The sequence below is a fragment of the Oncorhynchus kisutch genome, linkage group LG4 (genome assembly GCF_002021735.2).
Source record: "Oncorhynchus kisutch isolate 150728-3 linkage group LG4, Okis_V2, whole genome shotgun sequence".
NCBI classification, from domain to species: Eukaryota; Metazoa; Chordata; class Actinopteri; order Salmoniformes; family Salmonidae; genus Oncorhynchus; species Oncorhynchus kisutch.
In genome coordinates, this window is record NC_034177.2 from 26590284 (window position 1) to 26610868 (window position 20585).

The 20585-nt window shown below is 42.3% G+C and overlaps 1 pseudogene; it reads right to left on the bottom strand.

Moving 5' to 3' along the window:
- The window catches only part of LOC109888831 (splicing factor 3B subunit 3-like), a 32555-nt pseudogene extending 15466 nt beyond the window's left edge, over positions 1-17089 (bottom strand).
- Between the last annotated feature and the right edge of the window lie 3496 nt (positions 17090-20585).

Below are 20585 nucleotides of genomic sequence, written 5' to 3' on the forward strand. Positions count from 1 at the left end.
TTTTATACATTTGCAAATGTCCAAAAACATGGTTTTCCCTTGGTCATTATGCAGTTTTGGTGTAGATGGGTGAGAAATATTGAATACATTTTTCATTCAGGCTGTAATACAACTACATGTGGAATAAGTCAAGGGGTATGAATACTTTGAAGGCACTGTAGCTGTGGATTCTTTCAAATCATAAGATTAGGCCTCTATTTGGGAAGACCACAATTTGAGCAGAGAGCGTGCCAATAAGCCTAGCTTATTGAAAATTTATTTATTTATTTATTTACCTTTATTTAACCAGGTAGGCAAGTTGAGAACAAGTTCTCATTTACAATTGCGACCTGGCCAAGATAAAGCAAAGCAGTTCGACAGATAAAACGACACAGAGTTACACATGGAGTAAAAACAAACATACAGTCAATAATGCAGTATAAACAAGTCTATATACAATGTGAGCAAATGAGGTGAGAAAAATGCACATATGGAACTTATAACTGGCACGCAGATCGGTAGAAATGTCAAGATGAATTGTAAGCTTCCCTAAACTTGAAACGTACTCGCCGCCTATGAAGTCTTTACATAAGAAATGTCTCTCCATTTCCATGGTTGGAATTTGCCTATAGGCTACTTTGAAGCAAGGTAAAACATGCCTCATGAAGTAAAACATTCAGGTTTCAAAATAATTAAGTACGTTTTCAAATTGTATACTGCCTCTAGCTCACATTGTAAAGTGGTTAATGCGCTGACAGCCTGTTGCCTGCAATTGAATGTGAGATGCGCTTCAATTGACAGTTAAGAAATAATAATAGTAGCTCTTTAAAAATCATGCACAAACACGTGATCACATTTAGAATTGTTGCGCAATGAATGGGCTTGTAAAATAGCATTTTACTTCAGCAGCAACCAGCTGAGGTTCTGCAGTATGTTGTGTGTGATAGTTGTGTTGGATAAATAAGATCGGCTACATGATGACTAATGAAAATACACAAGGCAATATAATTCCACTATATTATGCTAATTAACATTTAGCCTAGACCAGCGATCATCAACTAGATTCAGCAGCGGGCCGATTTCGTTCCTGGAGTGGATGGTCGGGGGCCGGAACATACTTACAATTTGTAGACTGGAAATTGACCGCAAGAAGCCCAAACAGATGTTAAGACAAACCATTTTAAACCTTGCTTACCATTGGCATATGATCACGTGTCTCTCTATTATGCATGGGATTACTTGGGCACTGATTTCTTATCAGTGCTCAGACTGTCCGCAATATGCTGAGCGAGGCTGAACTGAGGGCTTGTAGGCCTGTTGTAAGGCAGGTCCTCACCAGACATCACTGGCAACAACGTCGCTTATGGGCACAAACCTACCGTCGCTGGACCAGACAGGACTGGCAAAAAGTGCTCTTCACTGACGAGTCGTGGTTTTGTCTCACCAGGAGTGATGGTCGGATTCGCGTTTATCGTCGAAGGAATGAGTTTCACGGCCTGTACTCTGGAGCGGGATCGATTTGGAGGTGGAGGGGCCGTCATGGTCTGGGGCGGTGTGTCACAGCACGATCAGACTGAGCTTGTTGTCATTGCAGGCAATCTCAAGGCTGTGCGTTACAGGGAAGACATCCTCCTCCCTGATGTGGTACCCTTCCTGCAGCCTCATCCTGACATGACCCTCCAGCATGACAATGCCATCCTCCTCCCTGATGTGGTACCCTTCCTGCAGGATCATCCTGACATGACCCTCCAGCATGACAATGCCATCCTCCTCCCTGATGTGGTACCCTTCCTGCAGGATCATCCTGACATGACCCTCCAGCATGACAATGCCACCAGCCATACTGCTCGTTCTGTGCGTGATTTCCTGCAAGATGGGAAAATCCATGTTCTCTCCATGTTCTGCCATGGCCAGCGAAGGGCCCGGATCTCAATCCCATGGAGCACGTCTGGGACCTGTTGGATCAGAGGGTGAGGGCCATTCCCCCCAGAAATGTCTGGGAACTTGCAGGTACCTTGGTGGAAGAGTGGGATAACATCTCACAGCAAGAATTGGAACATCTGGTGCAGTCCATGAGGAGGAGATGCACTGCAATACTTAATGCATCTGGTGCAGTCCATGAGGAGGAGATGCACTGCAATACTTAATGCATCTGGTGCAGTCCATGAGGAGGAGATGCACTGCAATACTTAATGCATCTGGTGCAGTCCATGAGGAGGAGATGCACTGCAATACTTAATGCATCTGGTGCAGTCCATGAGGAGGAGATGCACTGCAATACTTAATGCATCTGGTGCAGTCCATGAGGAGGAGATGCACTGCAATACTTAATGCATCTGGTGCAGTCCATGAGGAGGAGATGCACTGCAATACTTAATGCATCTGGTGCAGTCCATGAGGAGGAGATGCACTGCAATACTTAATGCATCTGGTGGTGGCCATACCAAAATACTTTAGATTTTTTTTTAAACTTTTGATTTTGACCTCCCCCTTTGTTCAGGGACACATTATTCCATTTCTGTTAGTCACATGTCTGTGGAACTTGTTAAGTTTGTCTCAATTGTTGAATCTTATGTTCATACAATTATTTACACGTTAGGTTTGCTGAAAACAAAAAGTTGACAGTGAGAGGATGTTTCTTTTTTTGCTGAGTTTACAGTAACTGCAACCAAATACTGCAGATGTGGATTGTAACTGATAGGAGAATAACTTGTAACTAAAGATAAGAAATTGATGTATATACACATTTCCACACTGTGGTTGCAATACTATTAAATAGTGAAAATGATACCCTTTTAGTGTTAAAGTGGTTTGGGGAGAAAAATATTCTGCTCGTTTTGGTGGGAGAATAAATCATCATGCAGTAAATTAGTTAATAGACCAAAAAGAAAGTTCCAAATCCCTCAGCCAATAACAGCAAATGTTTGTTTTCCCCTCCCCACTCAAAACACTCCTAGACAGTCCCAGCAAAAATCTTGCTTGAGAAACTTCTCTGCTAACAATCACAGAAAGGTACTTTGTTACCCTGAAATAATTTGATATTGAGGCCAAAACGGCTGCATTGGACCTTTAACAAATACCTTCAATGTGTCGGCGCACAGTCCACACAGCATTGGGCTTACCGGGCAGCTCAGATACAGCCATCTCTGACACCTGGAGGGAACAAGCACTGATCAGATAGATACTCACTGTCTTCTAACCTAAGCATTTACCATCCTGTGCATTAAGATGTTAAGATCTGCTGGGATCAGAGGTATACACATTCTCTCCAGTGCTTTGTCAGAGAAGAGACATGAATATCATCACTTTTACAGCTTCTAATGAAAACCTAGAAACCAAACTCTGCACAAATCTGGTTTCTGGTGTGCATGTGAGTGAGTATCTGCATAAGTTTGTTCAAATGTAGTCATTTCTCAAATACTACTGTGGTATGTCACACACAGTGTGAATGTGTGTGTAGGAGCACTTTCTGGGAGGTGGAATAGCAGAACACATACCTCCAGTCCATGTCTGAGGACTGAGGGGGAATTGGGTCCCCTGCCACATGCTAATGAGGTCACTCCCCAGCTGTCAGGTCAGCAATCTAGAGACGGACAAAGAGTAAGAGAGATGAGTAGGAGAAATGAGCCAGTGACGAGATCAGTATTCTATCGGAGTTAGAATATCAATTAAAACAGGCACAGTCTGACAGTGTCTGTGTATAATGCAGAGATCAGAGGTTCTTAAACTCTCTCTATTATTACAGGTAGTTTACAATTAAATGTCACAATACATTAAATTTGGCTGCTGGGGGGCAAATTGTCCTCGTCCTGGAGAAGTTGTCAGTTGGACTACGGTCAACATCACTATAGATGACTATATTATTTGATTTGTTTGCCATCTAGTTTATCCCCTGAAAGTTTGTTTGTTAACTAACCATATTGACGCTAGTTAATTTGATGTGGTCCATAAATCAATAGCCCAAATGTCTGTCAGGTGCAAAGGTAGTTAAAAAAATGTTTAAAAGAGGATCATGTTAATTGATGTCGCTAGGTAGGCCTACATTGGTTGGAGAAAAAAGTCCATTAGGTCTAATTACCACTCACTATACAGTATGTTTAGCCAACTGTACAAAGAATATACTGGTGCTTGCAAAGTAAACATCTAACAGTACCATGGCAAATGCGCCCTACTGCTGCATCATAGGCAGTGCCCACAAAAGATTGGAAATTAACCTAAACCACTCATACTCGTCAGGTATAGTTGGTAAATTTTATATCACGCAATTATCCAATGGCGCCTACTATTGAGAGATAACGTGAGGCTACCCTACGCATCTGAAATTACATGATCATGCAGTATAACAAAGCTAAAATGGGCACAATTGTTTTGCATGGAATAATCAGGAATGTGTCCGTCTGACTACGCTTTTCAAGACCAAATAGTTGGCATTTCGTTAAAATCCTTGAAAACAGCACACAGTTGTAAGTGGTTTTAGCAGAGCTGTGGGTTTCCTTGCTCCCCAGCAGCCAAATCTAACACTCTAAACCTTGTGAAGTTTTATTGAAAACCATTTAGTCAGAGAAGAGACATGACTCATCACTGCAACAGCATAACATCCCTCTCCACAAACCCTGCCCCATTAGTCCTCCTGCTAACCCGCATGGCAAGCGAGCAAAAATCAGTTTCATTGTGAGGCTGTCTGGCCTCTGACTGCATGTGGTGAACCACACCGTATCCAAAAATGGGAAAACACCTCGGTTGAGAACAAGAGGAAAAGGTGCATAACTACCTTAAATACAAAAATCTATGGGAATCGAAAACTATTGACACGCACATAGGGTTGCACATTTTCAGTCGTGGAAACTTTATGGAAATAACAGGAATATGCAAATGAATACTAATACGATTTAAATGTAGATGTTTTTTTGCATTGTTTATATTTACCATATGGAGACAAACAAACCTTATCATAAGTAGACATAATTGCAATGATTACCTCCTTCCTATAGAAATAAAACTATTTAGTTACAATCTGAACTTTAATTAAATGAGTCGACTCTTCACATGGGATGATTTCACTGAACAACAAAAGGAAATATTGAATGATCCATCGCATCTCCCAAAAGGTTTTCAACATACAGTATATCACAAGTGAGTACACCCCTCACATTTTTGTAAATATTTGAGTATATCTTTTCATGTGACAACACTGAAGAAATGACACTTTGCTACAATGTAAAGTAGTGAGTGTACAGCTTGTATAACAGTGTAAATTTGCTGTCCCCTCAAAATAAATCAACACACAGCCATTAATGTCTAAAACGCAGGCAACAAAAGTGAGTACACCCCTAAGTGAAAATGTCCAAATTGGGCCCAAAGAGTCAATATTTTGTGTGGCCACCATCATGTTCCAGCACTGCCTTAACCCTCTTGGGCATGGAGTTCACCAGAGCTTCATAGGTTGCCACTGGCGTCCTCTTCCACTCCTCCATGATGACATCATGGAGCTGGTGGATGTTAGAGACTTTGCACTCCTCTACCTTCCATTTGAGGATGCCCCACAGATGCTCAATAGGGTTTAGGTCTGGAGACATGCTTGGCCAGTCCATCACCTTAACCCCCAGCTTCTTTAGCAAGGCAGTGGTCGTCTTGGAGGTGTGTTTGGGGTCGTTATCATGTTGAAATACTGCGCTGCGGCCCAGTCTCCGAAGGGAGGGGATCATGCTCTGCTTCAGTATGTCATAGTACATGTTGGCATTCATGGTTCCCTCAATGAACTGTAGCTCCCCAGTGCCGGCAGCACTCATGCAGCCCCAGACCATGACACTCCCACCACCATTCTTGACTGGAGGCAAGACACACTTGTCTTTGTACTCCTCACCTGGTTGCCACCACACACGCTTGACACCATCTGAATCAAATAAGTTTCTTGGTCTCATCAGACCACAGGACATGGTTCCAGTAATCCATGTCCTTAGTCTGCTTGTCTTCAGCAAACTGTTTGTGGGCTTTCTTGTGCATCATCTTTAGAAGAGGCTTCCTTCTGGGACGACAGCCATGCAGACCAATTTGATGCAGTGTACGGCGTATGGTCTGAGCACTGACAGGCTGACCCCCCCACCCCTTCAACCTCTGCAGCAATGCTGGCAGCACTCTTACGTCTATTTCCCAAAGACAACCTCTGGATATGACGCTGAGCATGTGCACTCAACTTCTTTGGTCGACCATGGCGAGGCCTGTTCTGAGTGGAAGTGGAACCTGTCCAGTTAAACCACTGTATGGTCTTGGCCACCGTGCTGCAGCTCAGTTTCAGGGTCTTGGCAATCTTCTTATAGCCCAGGCCATCTTTATGTAGAGCAACAATAATTTTTTTCAGATCCTCAGATAGTACTTTGCCATGAGGTGCCATGTTGAACTTCCAGTGACCAGTCAGTATGAGGGAGTGTGAGAGCGATGACCCCAAATTTAACACACCTGCTCCCCATTCACACCTGAGACCTTGTAACACTAACGAGTCACATGACACCGGGGAGGGAAAATGGCTAATTGGGCCCAATTTGGACATTTTCACTTAGGGGTGTACTCACTTTTGTTGCCAGCGGTTTAGACATTAATGGCTGTGTGTTGAGTTAGAGGGGACAGTAAATTTACACTGTTAAACAAGCTGTACACTCACTACTTTACACTGTAGCAAAGTGCCATTTCTTCAGTGTTGTCACATGAAAAGATACAGTGCCTTGCGAAAGTATTCGGCCCCCTTGAACTTTGCGACCTTTTGCCACATTTCAGGCTTCAAACATAAAGATATAAAACTGTATTTTTTTGTGAAGAATCAACAACAAGTGGGACACAATCATGAAGTGGAACGACATTTATTGGATATTTCAAACTTTTTTAACAAATCAAAAACTGAAAAATTGGGCGTGCAAAATTATTCAGCCCCTTTACTTTCAGTGCAGCAAACTCTCTCCAGAAGTTCAGTGAGGATCTCTGAATGATCCAATGTTGACCTAAATGACTAATGATGATAAATACAATCCACCTGTGTGTAATCAAGTCTCCGTATAATGGATGTGATGTGAGGGTAGGACTCCTCCACTTTAGAGCAACACTTTAGACCAAGCAGCCTTCATGTACGCAGCATTGTCAGTCACCAGTGCAAATACCTTATGTGGTCCAAGGTCATTGATGACTGCCTTCAGCTCATCTACAATGTAGAGACCGGTGTGTCTGTTGTCCCTTGTGTCTGTGCTCTTGTAGAATTACTGGTTGAGGGGTGGAGATGTAGTTAATTATTCCTTGCCCACGAACATTCAACCACCCATCAGAGATGATTGCAATACAGTCTGCTTTCTCTATAATTTGCTTGACCTTCACTTGAACTCTGTTGAACTCTGCATCTAGCAAATGAGTAGATAAAGTATGTCTGGTTGGAGGGGCGTATGCTGGGCGAAGAACATTCAGAAATCTCTTCCAATACACATTATTGGAAGAGTATCAGAGGTGAACCAGTTGCACACACAGCTCGAACAAAACATTGATAATTTCTCTGACCACATTCCTCCATAGAGTCAAAACAACTTCTGATTCCAGGAGGACCATGAGCTGTTTCTATCTGATTCATCATTTTCACCTCGAATAGAAGTAGAGGGACTTTTGTCAGAGGTTGCTTGTTGTGAGCGCTAAAGGAACTTTATGCACTTGGCCAGATGATTCTGCATCTGTTGCATTCTTCACATATGCTTTTGCACAGTATTTGCAAATGTACACAGCTTCTCCTTCTACATTAGCTGCAGTGAAATGTCTCCACACATCAGATAGTGCCTGTGGCATTTTCCTGTAAAGATGAGGGGTAAGAAAAAAATATATATACAATTCCATGTACAGATAAATAGTTAAGCAGTTCGATTAAACTCCTCCTTCATAAGATAAATGTTTACAATTAAACATGGAAACAGGTGAACTAACACTCAGTTAGCAGGCTCAAGCAAGCGAAATCCCACATGGTAGCAAAAACTAACTAGCAGAAATTGTTAAGTTAGAAATGATTTAAACACTTTGCTGTAGGCAACCATTTACTTTTAAAATATTAAAGTATCCCAGAAAGGTGCTAAAGAAATGGCCCACGTGAACATGAGAGGCGTGGAAGTGGGTGGATTTCCTTGTCCTTTCATCAGCTGTGATTCTGGGCAGCTCCATAATAAGAGATGTGACCATTCCTTGTACAAAAACAATGCCTTATCCCAGAGCTCGAGTAAAATTACCTTACTAAGCTGCTCCCAAATGTACTACTTCAGGACATGGAAATAGATTTAATGACATTATGAAGGGCAATTTTGAAAAGTTGAAACTGGATTTTAAAGAGTTGATTGACTCCTCTGTTAAACACCAATAATACCCATCCTATCTGGCCCTCTGCCATCTCTGAATCGCGGCATTGATCGCTTTAGCAGGATTCTCTCTTCACAACTGGCTACGTGATAATTGCAGCTCAATGTGTAACTTTTGTTGACAATTGCGATACCTTTTTAGAAACAATACACATTCTATCTATAAGGAGGATGGGTTCCACCCAAATCATATGGGATCCAGTTTCCTTTCACAGCACTATAAGGCTGCATTGAGACTAGAGGTCAACTGATTAATCTGCATTTTTGGATGCCGAATACATTGCAATCCACGAGGAAACTGCGTGGCAGGCTGACCTGTTACATGAGTGCAGCAAGGAGCCACGGTACGTTGCTAACTAGCATTAAACTTATCGTATCACTAGTTATCTGCACATGGTTTAACTAGCTTGTCCTGCGTTGCATATAGTCAATGTGGTGCCTGTTAATTTATCATCAAATCACAGCCTACTTTGACAAACGGGTGAGGATTTCACAAAAGTGCATTTGCGAAAAGCATAATCGTTGCACCAATGAACCTAACCACAAACATCAATGCCTTTCTTAAAATCAATACACAAATATATATATTTTTTTAGTTAAAAGAAATTAATGTTAGTAGGCAATATTAACTAGGGAAATTGTCACCTCTTACGTTCAGTGCAAGCAGAGTCAGGGTATATGCAGCAGTTTGGGCCACCTGGCTCGTTGCGAACTGTGTGAAGACCATTTCTTCCTAACAATGACTAATTCATTTGCCAGAATTATGACATAACATTGAAGGTTGTGCAATGTAACAGCAATATTTAGACTTGGTTGCCACCCGTTTGATAAAATATGGAAGAGTTCCGTATTTCACTGAAAGAATAAACGTTTTGTTTTCGAAATGATAGTTTCCGGATTTGACCATATTAATGACCCATGGCTCGTATTTCTGTGTGTTATATTCTAATTAAGGGTATGATTTGATAGAGCAGTCTGACTGAGCAGGAACGTTCCGTTAAATTTCCAGAATTTTTCTGGAAATTTTCCAGGGCAAGTTAAGCCTGGGAATTTTGCTTAAATTCATCAAAAACGTTAGCTTATCACAGCAACCCTTTTTTGTGGGATACACAAGGCCTTGTGGTATATTTTGGTTAAACTATCCCCAAATCAGTGGACTTGCAACCCTCTGCATGCACAGTGCATACTTCCATCACATGTGCAGGGTCATCAAGTTATAGCAGCAAGCTACCTCACCAAGCAAAGTGAGAAGAACAAGAGCACCACATTGAAGCTGCCCAGCAACACCCGTTAGGGTGGTGTTTTCATCATGTTTGACAGTTTCCTGGAGCGGAAGGAGTCTCTCCAAGAAATGGCCATATCAGTTTGCCAATAGGGACAGCCCCATCAAGAGGATCTTCCAGGATGATGTATTTTGGGAGAGAGTGGTAAGCAGCCTGCAACCTATAGCAGTAGCCATTGCACGGATTGAGCGAGACAATGCCATCCTGTCAATCAAGAAAAAGCTTCAAACTGTAACCAGTGCCTGCAACCTGGTTCAGGTTATCAGTCAACCTACCAGGGTAGTTACAAACAATACAGGAAATAAATCAACATGTATTAATCACATCTTCACTAATGCTGCAGAAATGAGCTTGATAGCAGTATCCAGATCCATCGGATATAGTGATCACAATATAGTAGCCATATCTAGGAAAACTTCAGTTCCAAAGGCTGGGCCTAATATAGTGTATAAGTAAGTGTATTTTGTATTGATTCCTATGTTATTGATGTAAAGAATCTGTTGGTCCGTGGTGTGTAATGAGGAGCAAACAGATACTGTACTTGACACAATTATGAAATTGCTTATTCCAGTTGATAATAAGCATGAAGAAAATGACTGAGAACTTAAATCCCTGTGGATTGATGAGGAATTGAAAAATGGTATGGTTGAGAAGGATGAGGCAAAAATGAACGGCAAATAAGTCTGGCTGCACAACCGATTGGCAGACTTATTGCAAATTGAGAAATCATGTGGTTAAACTGAATAAAAATAATTAACTACACTATGAAACAAAGACATTAAATAAAGAAAGATAGTAAAAAGCTTTGGAGCACCTTAAATTATATTTTGGGAAAAAAGGCAAACCCCATAATTCATTGATTCAGATGGATCAATTCATCACAACACCAACTGATAATGTCCACTACTTCAATGATTTTTTAATTGGCAAGATTAGGCATGACATGCCAGTAATAAATACTGACACTATGCATCCAAGTATATCTGACCAAATTATTATAGACAAGCATTGTAATTTTTCATTCTGTAAAGTTAGTGTGGAAGAGGTGAAAAGTATTGTCTATCATCAATGACAAGCCATGGGGTCTGACTACTTGGCTGGAAAATTACTGAGGATAATAGAGGACGATATTGTCACTCCTATTTGCCATATTTCCAATTTAAGCCTACTAGAATGTGTGTGCCCCCAGGGTTGGAGGGAAACAAGTCATTCCGCTGCCTAAGAATAGTAAAGCCCCCTTTACTGGCTCAAATTGGTTACCTATCAGCCTGTTACCAAGCATTGGTCAACTTTTGGAAACAATTGTTTGACCAGATGGAATGCTATTTTACAGTAAACAAATGAACAAGACTTTCATCACACTTATAGTGAAGGACATTCAACAAGATCAGCACTTACACAAATGACTGATTGGCTGAGAGAAAGAGATGATAAAAACATTGTGGGGGCTGTTTTGTTAGACTTCAGTGTGGCTTTTGACATTATCAACCATAGTCTGCTGCTGGAAAAATGTACCTGTTATGGCTTTACACCCTGCTATACTGTGGATGAAAAGTTACCTGTCTAACAGAGCACAGAGGGTGTAATTAAATGGAAGCCTCTTCAACATAATCCAGGTAGAATTAGGAATTCCCCAGGGGAGCGAGCGGTCTACTTTAAAAAAATCTTTACTAACGACAAGCATAAAGCCAGTGTGTCTATGTAAGGGAAAGGGGAGGATACCTAATCAGTTGTACAGCTGAACATATTCAACTGAAATGTGTCTTCCGCATTTAACCCAACCCCTCTGAATCAGAGAAGTGCGAGGGGCTGCCATAATCGACATCACGTTGTTGGCACCCGGGGAACAGTGGGTTAACTGTCTGGCTCAGGGGCAGAACGACAGATTTTTACCTTGTCAGCGCGGGGATTCGGTAACCTTCCGGTTACTGGCCCAACCACTAGGTTACCTGCCGCCCCTATGCGGACGACTCAACACTATACATGTCAACTTCTACAGCAACTTAAATGACTGCAACACTTAAGAGTTGCAGTTCGTTTCAGAATGGGTGGCAAGGAATAAGTTACTCCTAAATAATAAAAAAAACTAAAAGCGTTATTTGGGACAAATCATTCACTAAATCCTAAACCTCAACTAAACAATGTGGAAATGGAGCAAGTTGAGGTGACGAAACTGCTTGGAGTTACCCTAGATTGCAAACTGTCATGGTCAAATCATATTAATATAACAGTAGCTAAGATGGGGAGAAGTTGGTCTATAATAAAGCACTGCTCTACCTTCTTAACAGCACTATCAAAAAGACAGGTCCTACAGGCCCTAGTTGTCGCACGTGGACTACTGTTCAGTCGTGAGGTCAGGTGCCACAAAGAGGGACTTAGAGGAGGGAAAATTGCAATTGGCTCAAAACAGGGCAGCACGGCTAGTCCTTGGAGGTACACATTAATAACATGCACGTCGATCTCTCATGGCTCAAAGTGGAGGAGAGAGTGACTTAATCACTACTTGTATTTGTGAGAGGTATTGACATGTTGAATGCACCAAGCGGTCTGTTTAAACTATTGGCACACAGCTCAGACACCCATGCAGACCCCACAAGACATGCCACCAGAGGTCTCTTAAAAGTCCAAGTCCAGAGCAGACTATGGGAGAAGCACAGTACTACATAGAGCCATGAATAGATGGAACTATATTCCACATCAAGTAACAAAAAAACGATGAAAATACACCTTATGGAACAGCAGGGACTGTGAAGCAACTCAAACATAGGCACAGACACATGTATATATACACACACGTTAACATACACACCATACAGACATAGATTCTGTGTTGTAGATATGTGGTAGTAGAGTAGAAGCCTGAGGGCATTCTGCTGTGAATGTATTGTAATGTTTTTAAAATTGTACAAGTGCCTTCATTTGACTGGACCCCAGGAAGACTATCTGCTGCCAACGGAGCTCCATCATAAATACACACACCTGGCAGGAGATGAGGGAGAGGTTCTCCTGCTCGTCCACCAGCACCAGGTTCTTGAGGGGGTGTGGCTGGGAGAAGAAATCTCCCTCCAGGGGCATGGCAGAGGAGAATTCTGGCTCTTCATCGTCATCTCCAAGATGGGCTATCTGGTAAAGGTAACTAGCAGAGAGAGAAGGGAGGAGACTATGAACACACCGATTCACACAGAAGAGCAAGATGATAAAGATGGATGTCTCAGTAATGTGTGGTATTGAGGGGGATTCTAGCAAAATGAATGACTTACTGGTTGCCGAACTCTGAAGAGACAAATAAGAAGCCAGTCTTCAGCACACACATGGCTGTGGCTACAGGGATGGTGTCAAAGTACTTAATCCTCATCTCTGTAAATGTTTTGGAATGAGAAGGAATCCCATCATGTGAATACGGACCTGTGTGTGTGCTGAGATCAGGTGTTTATGCTATATTCATGTTGTCAGAGAAGAGACATGAAGACTCATCACTTCAACAGCACTCTATGCTGCTCTCCCCCAGTTTCTATCTCAGACTGCACACTGCTGCCCTCGCCATCTCCTCATCTGTCTCCAGGGTGACCTTGAAGATGTCCCCCTGCTCCATTTGGGCCAGGAAAAAGAACATGGACTTGGTCTTGTGGGTGGCTGAGCAGACGAAGATCATGCCTCTCTCAGAATCATCCAGGTCATTCTGTGTTTAGGGCAAAATAAAGAATGAGGGCACTGTGTGGATAGTACCAATAACTTAAAACTGATCCATACAAACATTCACAAATTCAACGCGACTGGTCTGGTTAGCCAAGTCCTTTGTTAGTACATTTTTTACTCAACTTTACAGAAACTCACCCTTCTGCGTGGGATGGGACAGCGAATGTCAGGCTGATTGCCAAAGTTTTTGTAGGTAATGTAGTTCTCTGAACAGATAAACTCCACTGGGACCATGAGAGCCTCCAGGAACTGGACAAAAGAGGGGGTCATGATGACACAATGTTTACACTAGGGGTGCAAATTAACTGACCCTCATTAACCAGTCAACAAAAAAAAAAAATCCAAACAGTAAAATACTATCAGAGACCTGTATATAATGATGAGATGCTTGTCTCCGCCCTAACAATAAGAGTTATTCCAAGGTGGGGAGGCAGGCGACAAGTTTAGGCCCAAAATAAAGACCACAAACGCATTGGGATTATTTGGGACCAATTTTGGTCGAGAGCGAAACCTCTCGCTTCGCCTCTTCCTCTCCGATACCAAGCACACATACAACGTTTTTCATTTAAGAGTTTAACAGAAACATGCAACAATAGAAAACCTACAGTCCTCCAGTCAAAAGCCTATTACTAAACATGCAACTGCTGTAATGAAGCAGCTACTAAAACATCATTTTCAAATATTCTCAAAAAGCAATTCATGGGAAAACAGTTCTAAACAGCACATGTAACAAATCAGTTAGAAATTTAGAAAGAGGGGAATTTAATAGTAACTAGGATTCGGAAAGTATTCAGACCCCTTGACTTCCCCACATTAGAATACGGCTGTAACGTAACAAAAAATAGATGAAATCGTCCCCCGCCAATCTACATACCATACCCCATAATGACAAAGCATAAACTTTTTTTTTTTTAAGTATATGGAAATATCACATTTACATAAGTATTCAGACCCTTTACTCAGTACTTTGCTGAATCACCAGTCTTCTTGGGTATGACGCTACAAACTTGGCACACCTATATTTGGTGGAGCTCCTCCCATTCTTCGCTGCATATCCTCTCAAGCTGTCAGGTTGGATGGGGAGCGTCAATGCAGTTATTTTCAAGTCTCTTCTGAGATTTTCGATCAGGTTAAAATGTGGGCTCTGGCTGGGCTACTCAAGAACTTTCCGAGACTTGACCCGAAGCCACTCCTGCGTTGTCTTGGCTGTGTGCTTAGGGTTGTTGTCCTGTTGGAAGGTGAACATTCGCCCCAGTCTGAGGTCCTGAGTGCTCTGGAGCAGGTTTTCATCAAGGATCTCTTTCCTTTGATCCTGACTAGTCTCCCAGTCCCTGCCACTATAAAACATCCCCATAGCATGCTGCCACCACGCTTCACCTTAGGGATGGTGCCAGGTTTCCTCCAGACATGACACTTCAGGCCAATGAGTTCAAGCAGGATTTCATCAGACCAGGGAATGTTGTTTCTCATGGTCAGAGTCCTTTAGGTGCCTTTTGGCAAGCTCCAAGCTGGCTGTCATGTGCATTTTACTGAGGAGAGACTTCTGTCTGGCCATTCTACAAAATATTCTCTCTCTATCTATCAAGGGCCTCGCTGTACTTGCACACCACGTGGTTCAGACCGAGGTCCAACTCATAGAAGGTCAGTGTCTGCTGGGTATTGGATGCAGCCTCTCCAGTGGGGTCATTGTCAGCTTCCTGGACGGAGGTAGAAGTAATAGGTCACATGCTGTGGGTCAGTGGAAACAAAGAGGACGGGATGAGGATTTACAGGACAGCTGTAGTAGCAGAGCAGCTGTGTGGGGATCAGAGGTGTCTAAGCTCTCTCCAGTGGTTTGTCAGAGAAGAGACATGAAGACTCATCATTTCAACAACACTTGGGTGGGTAGAGAGCGAATAAAGTAGCAGCATATCTGAGTCTGTGTAAAGAAGTCCAGCTATGTGGAACGTAACAAGAGTGCATGAGCCAATTCACATATCATAGGGGTCAGTGCTGGGCTCTCACCTCATAGTCAGTCTCTAGACAGGCAAACATTGGGTTCTCAAAGGCCACGTCCACTCCTACCACGTGGTACACCAGTAGGTTGGCCTTGTGAGCCTCCAGGGGAGAGGAGATGGTGAGACGTGCTGCTGCATCTCTGTTCAGGATGTATACCAGCTTCTGCTTCTCAATGGCACTTGGAAATACAGAGGTAATCAGTAAACTACAACACTATTTATTCTGCCATTACTCTGTTTCGGCTTACTTTCATCCCATATAAACACTCAGGGATGAGCGAGCACAAGAGGGGATGTTACACTAATTGCCCAAAAGTATGTGGACACCTGCCCATTAATATGAAGTTGGTCCCCCCCTTTGCTGCTATAACAGCCTCCACTCTTCTGGGAAGGCTTTTCACTAGATGTTGGAACATTGCTGCAGGGACTTGCTTCCATTCAGCCACAAGAGCATTAGTGAGGTCAGGCACTGATGTTGGGCGATTAGGCCTGGCTTGCAGTCGGTGATCCAATTAATCCCAAAGGAGTTTAATGGGGTTGAGGTCAGGAATCTGTGCAGGCCAGTCAAGTTCTTCCACACTGATCTCGATAAACCATTTCTGTATGGACCTTGCTTTGTGCACGGTGGCATTGTTATGCTGAAATAAGAAAGGGCCTTCCCCAAACTGGGCATGGTGATCTTGGGCTTGTGTTGCAGCTGCTCGGGAATGGAAATTCATTTCATGAAGCTCTCGAAGAACAGTTATTGTGCTGACGTTGCATCCAGAGGCAGTTTGGAACTTGGTAGTGAGTGTTGCAACCAAGGACAGACTTTTTTAAAAGTGCTACAGCACTCGGCGGTCCCATTCTGTGCGTTTGTGTAGCCTATCACTGCTCATAGACATTTCCACTTCACAATAACAGAACTGACTTGTTGGAAAGGTGCCATGGTTTGAAAGTCACTGAGCTCTTCAGTAAAACCATTCTACTGACATTATTTGTCTATGGAGATTGCATGGCTGTGTGCTCGATTTTATACACCTGTCAGCAACGGGTGCGGCTGAAGTAGCCGAAAGGGTGTCCACATACCTTTGTATATAATGTGTATGTACCTGAGAAGTTGCCATGGATGGCGTGGGTGACGCCAGCAGCAAGCTGCAGGGTCAGGTTATACAGAAACAGTGTATTTTTCGCAACCTTCAGGTGCAGGTGAAATAGGCCACAGCTGTGGGAGAAAGGATTAGTAAATGGTTGCACACAAAAAAGTTTAGCATTGTTGGAAGTGTTAAAACATAACTAGCAACGTAGCTTTTATATGACAGGGTATCAATTGGCTAGAGACCTCAGCTCTCATAATGCAACAAAGTAATGATCGTCGTTGATACTGCACACTCATTTGCAAGAAAAGCATTTCGTCATCTGTTGACGATAGTTAACTAGTCAACATTGATTAAACAAAACCATAACTATTTAGCTAAGTTAGACTACTGTAGCTAGCTAAGGTTAGCAAGCTACAGTAACTTTGTTAAGTGGATTGTACACAAACCCACTGGTCGCTGCTGCAACTAGCCAGGTCCGACTTTACCAAGGAAAACACAAGAATAACAGGAGCCTACCATTACAAAAATACTTTAGGAAATAGACAAAGCAACTTTGCAATACTTAACTTGCATACTATCCTAAAAAAACAGCTACAGTGCTAGGCTTTCATTCAGCCAGTCGTCTACCCAAAACCGGTCATCTTCAAAATTGAGAAACACGTAACCATTTTTCTATTGATATATTTTATTTTCAATATTGTATTGTGGGGATACTGTATGCAAATGATTTACGGTGTAGCATCTGGGATGAAGCTAATATCAACTTGATGACAAATTTCATTCACATTGTGAATGTAATGATACTTTTACGGGTAAACGCTTGCTGTCGATCGTGGGTCCTTCATGATCTGCGACGTCATTAAACAAATTCGGTCCACAACGTGCCTGAAACCTAGCGACACAATTATAAGGACGTAAAATGGAGTTCAAATATATAAAATAGATACGCCATATACATTTTATCTAAAATCTGCTATCAATTGTTTAAATTAACAAAAATTAAATGAAAAAGCGGCCAACATCAACACATTTAACAGTTGACACTATTCCACTAGGTGGCGACAATGCATATGCTTTGCTTAGAAGCTGAGGTGGCTCAGTGGGATGAAATATGCAGACAAATACAGGAACTATGATGCAGGTAGTCAGTGCAGACTCGGAAAAATATCCCACTCATAAAACTCCACAACGTGTTAGAATAAATCACTAGCTCACAAAAACGAAATGTAAATATTAGAATATAGATAGAATGTGTAGCAGCATATACATTCTTTGGTAAAAGTTAAATGTACATAATATAGCAGGGTTCCCCAAACTCGGTCCTATTGTCCATTGCTCGTGTTTCTTGGCCCAAGCAAGTTTTTAATTTTTGCTATCTTTTAGTGGTTTCTTTGCAGCAATTCGACCACGAAGGACTGATTCACACGGTCTCCTCTGAACAGTTGATGTTTAGATGTGTCTGTTACTTGAACTCTGTGAAGCATTTGTTTGGGCTGGAATTTAAGGCTGGTAGCTCTAATGAACTTGCACTCTGAAGCAGAGGTAACTCTGGGTCTTCCTTTCCTGTGGTAGTCCTCATGATAGCCAGTTTCATAATAGTACTTGATGGTTTTTGGGACTGCACTTGAAGACATTTTCAAAGTTCTTGAAATGTTCCATATTGACTGACCTTCATGTCATAAAGTAATGATGGACTATCATTTATCTTTGCTTATTTGAGCTGTTCTTGCCATTATATGGACTTGGTCTTTTACCAAATAGGGCTATCTTCTGTAAACCACCCCTACCTTGTCACAACACAACTGATTGGCCCAAATGCAAATTCCACAAATGTACTTTTAACAAGGCACACATGTTAATTGAAATGCATTCCAGGTGACTACCTCATGAAGCTCGTTGATGCCAATAGTTTGCAAAACTGTCATCAGGGTGGCAACTTTGAAGAATCTCAAATAAAATAAAATATTGATTTTGATTTGTTAAACACTATTTTGGTTACTACATGATTCAATGTGTTATTTCATAGTTTTGATGTCTTCACTATTATTCTACAATGTAGAAAATAGTACAAATAAAGAAAACCCCATGAATGAGTAGGTGTGTCCAAACTTTTTACTAGTAATGTATTTAATCATCATTAATCTGTTATTTGCGCATGCCTGTATTTTCAGGACAGTGCCCGCGTCTTGATGAACATGATGAAACTACAGTTCCCTTGAAGCACACCACTTACCATGGATTTGCCGAATTCACACACGCTTCACAACGCTGTGGCGTTGAAAAGAACGTGTATGCAGTGATGCTAATTTAGAAATTTTGTTGCTAGATTTAGCAACTTTTCAGAGTACCCTGGCAACTTTTTTTTCAAACAGCATCTAGTCACAACACACGTCCTGGCAGCAAAAGTGCATTGTGAGTGACGTTAGCAGCAGGCGCTCTTGCACAGGCAGCAGCAGGCCAGCAGTAATTTCAGCAAATTAAAAATCATTGTTGGCTGACTTCAGCAGCAGTAGTATGCGTTCGTCGAGACAAACCCAATGAATATAGTTGGTCACAAATGTTTGATCTTCAACAGAACTTAAAACATCAATCAACATGTCTCAATCAAAATTGTACAGCCAGAAGTACAGAAAAGAGTGGGAGTCTGTACCTGAATTTAAAGGGTGGCTTGAAGCCAGTAATTGGGGATGATTGTCAGGCATACTGTGCGTACTGCTGATCAGACATGCTTGCAAAAATGTATGACATCAAAAAACATTGTGCTACAGCAAAGCATATAAATAAATCAAAACCGTACAACCCCACAACGCAGTCTGCATTACCACAGTTGATTAAGAAAGTGGATGACTGCAAAAGCGCAGAAGCTACTATGGCAATGGCCACTGCAGAGCATTGTTCACTGCTAGCATGCAACCATTTAGGTATGGCTTGCAAAGCTGCCTTTTCAGATTCTGTGGCAGCAACAAACTTCCAAATGCACCGCACCAAGTGCACAGAAATGATTAGGGGAGTACTGGCTCCTTATTTTCTCAAAAGGGTAACATCAGATGTGGGGGATGAGAAGTTCAGTCTCCTTTTGGATGAGTCCACTGATGTGAATTGGAGGGGGGCGATGCTAGATCAATAGCAAAGGTGGTAGTTGAATTTCTTGAGAAGTGTAACCTTAAAAAAGAGAATATTCAGGCACTGATAATGTGTCATGATGACTGGGGTGCACAATGGGGTGCACATGATTTTAAAGGAAGAATGTGCATTGCCCAATTTGGTACTCATCCGCTGTGTGTGCCAGTCTTTACAATTGGTTGTCTGTCGCAGCATCCAAAGAAACCGTCCCTAGGAGTGTTGAGTACTTAATCAGGGAAACCTACAACTGGTTTTCCATTTCCCCAAAACGGCGCGAGAAGTACAAAGCAGTGTATGCCACCATTAATTGTGGCCAGAAACCCCTGAAGATCACCAAAGTGTGTGCCACACGTTGGCGATCGATTGAGCCTGCGGTACCTCGTATATTGAGCCAGTGGGAAGAACTGAAACTCCACTTTGAGTTGACCAAGGCCTTTGAGCGTTGCTACATGGCGGATGTGCTCCACGCCATGTACATGGACAAGACCAACTATGTCTACCTGACATTCTTGAAATCAATCCTGTCTGACGTACAAGTTGCAGTGAAGTCATCTGAGGCAGAGCAAACAGATCCTGTCAAGCTTTTGGACAATCTGGTACACCTCTTAACATCAATTTGCAGCAGAGTAGTCAACCCAATGGCAAAAATGGGTGTCCTGACGGATGCCATTGATGGACATCTCAGTCCATCACCATACCTTCGGTACCTTTTCGAGAGCACGGTGTACCAACTCAGTCTTGCGCCAGAGGACAAAAAGGTCATTCGGAGACAGTGCATCAACTACATTGTTGTTTTAAGCAAGGAGCTGCAAGCAAGGCTCCCAAACAACCTTGAAGCCTTGCGAAACATGGCCTTGTTCAGTGTTAAGGAAACACTAAAGCACAATAAGGGCACCACTGAAATGATTAAAGTAGCTGAGCTACTGGGATACCAGCCCCAAACAATTGATACAATTGTTTCCCAATGGAGAAACATCCATCTGTTTAGGTGGGACTCAACTGAAAATACAGTCAATAACTACACGGACTCTTCCGGGTCAAATCCATTTGAAGAAC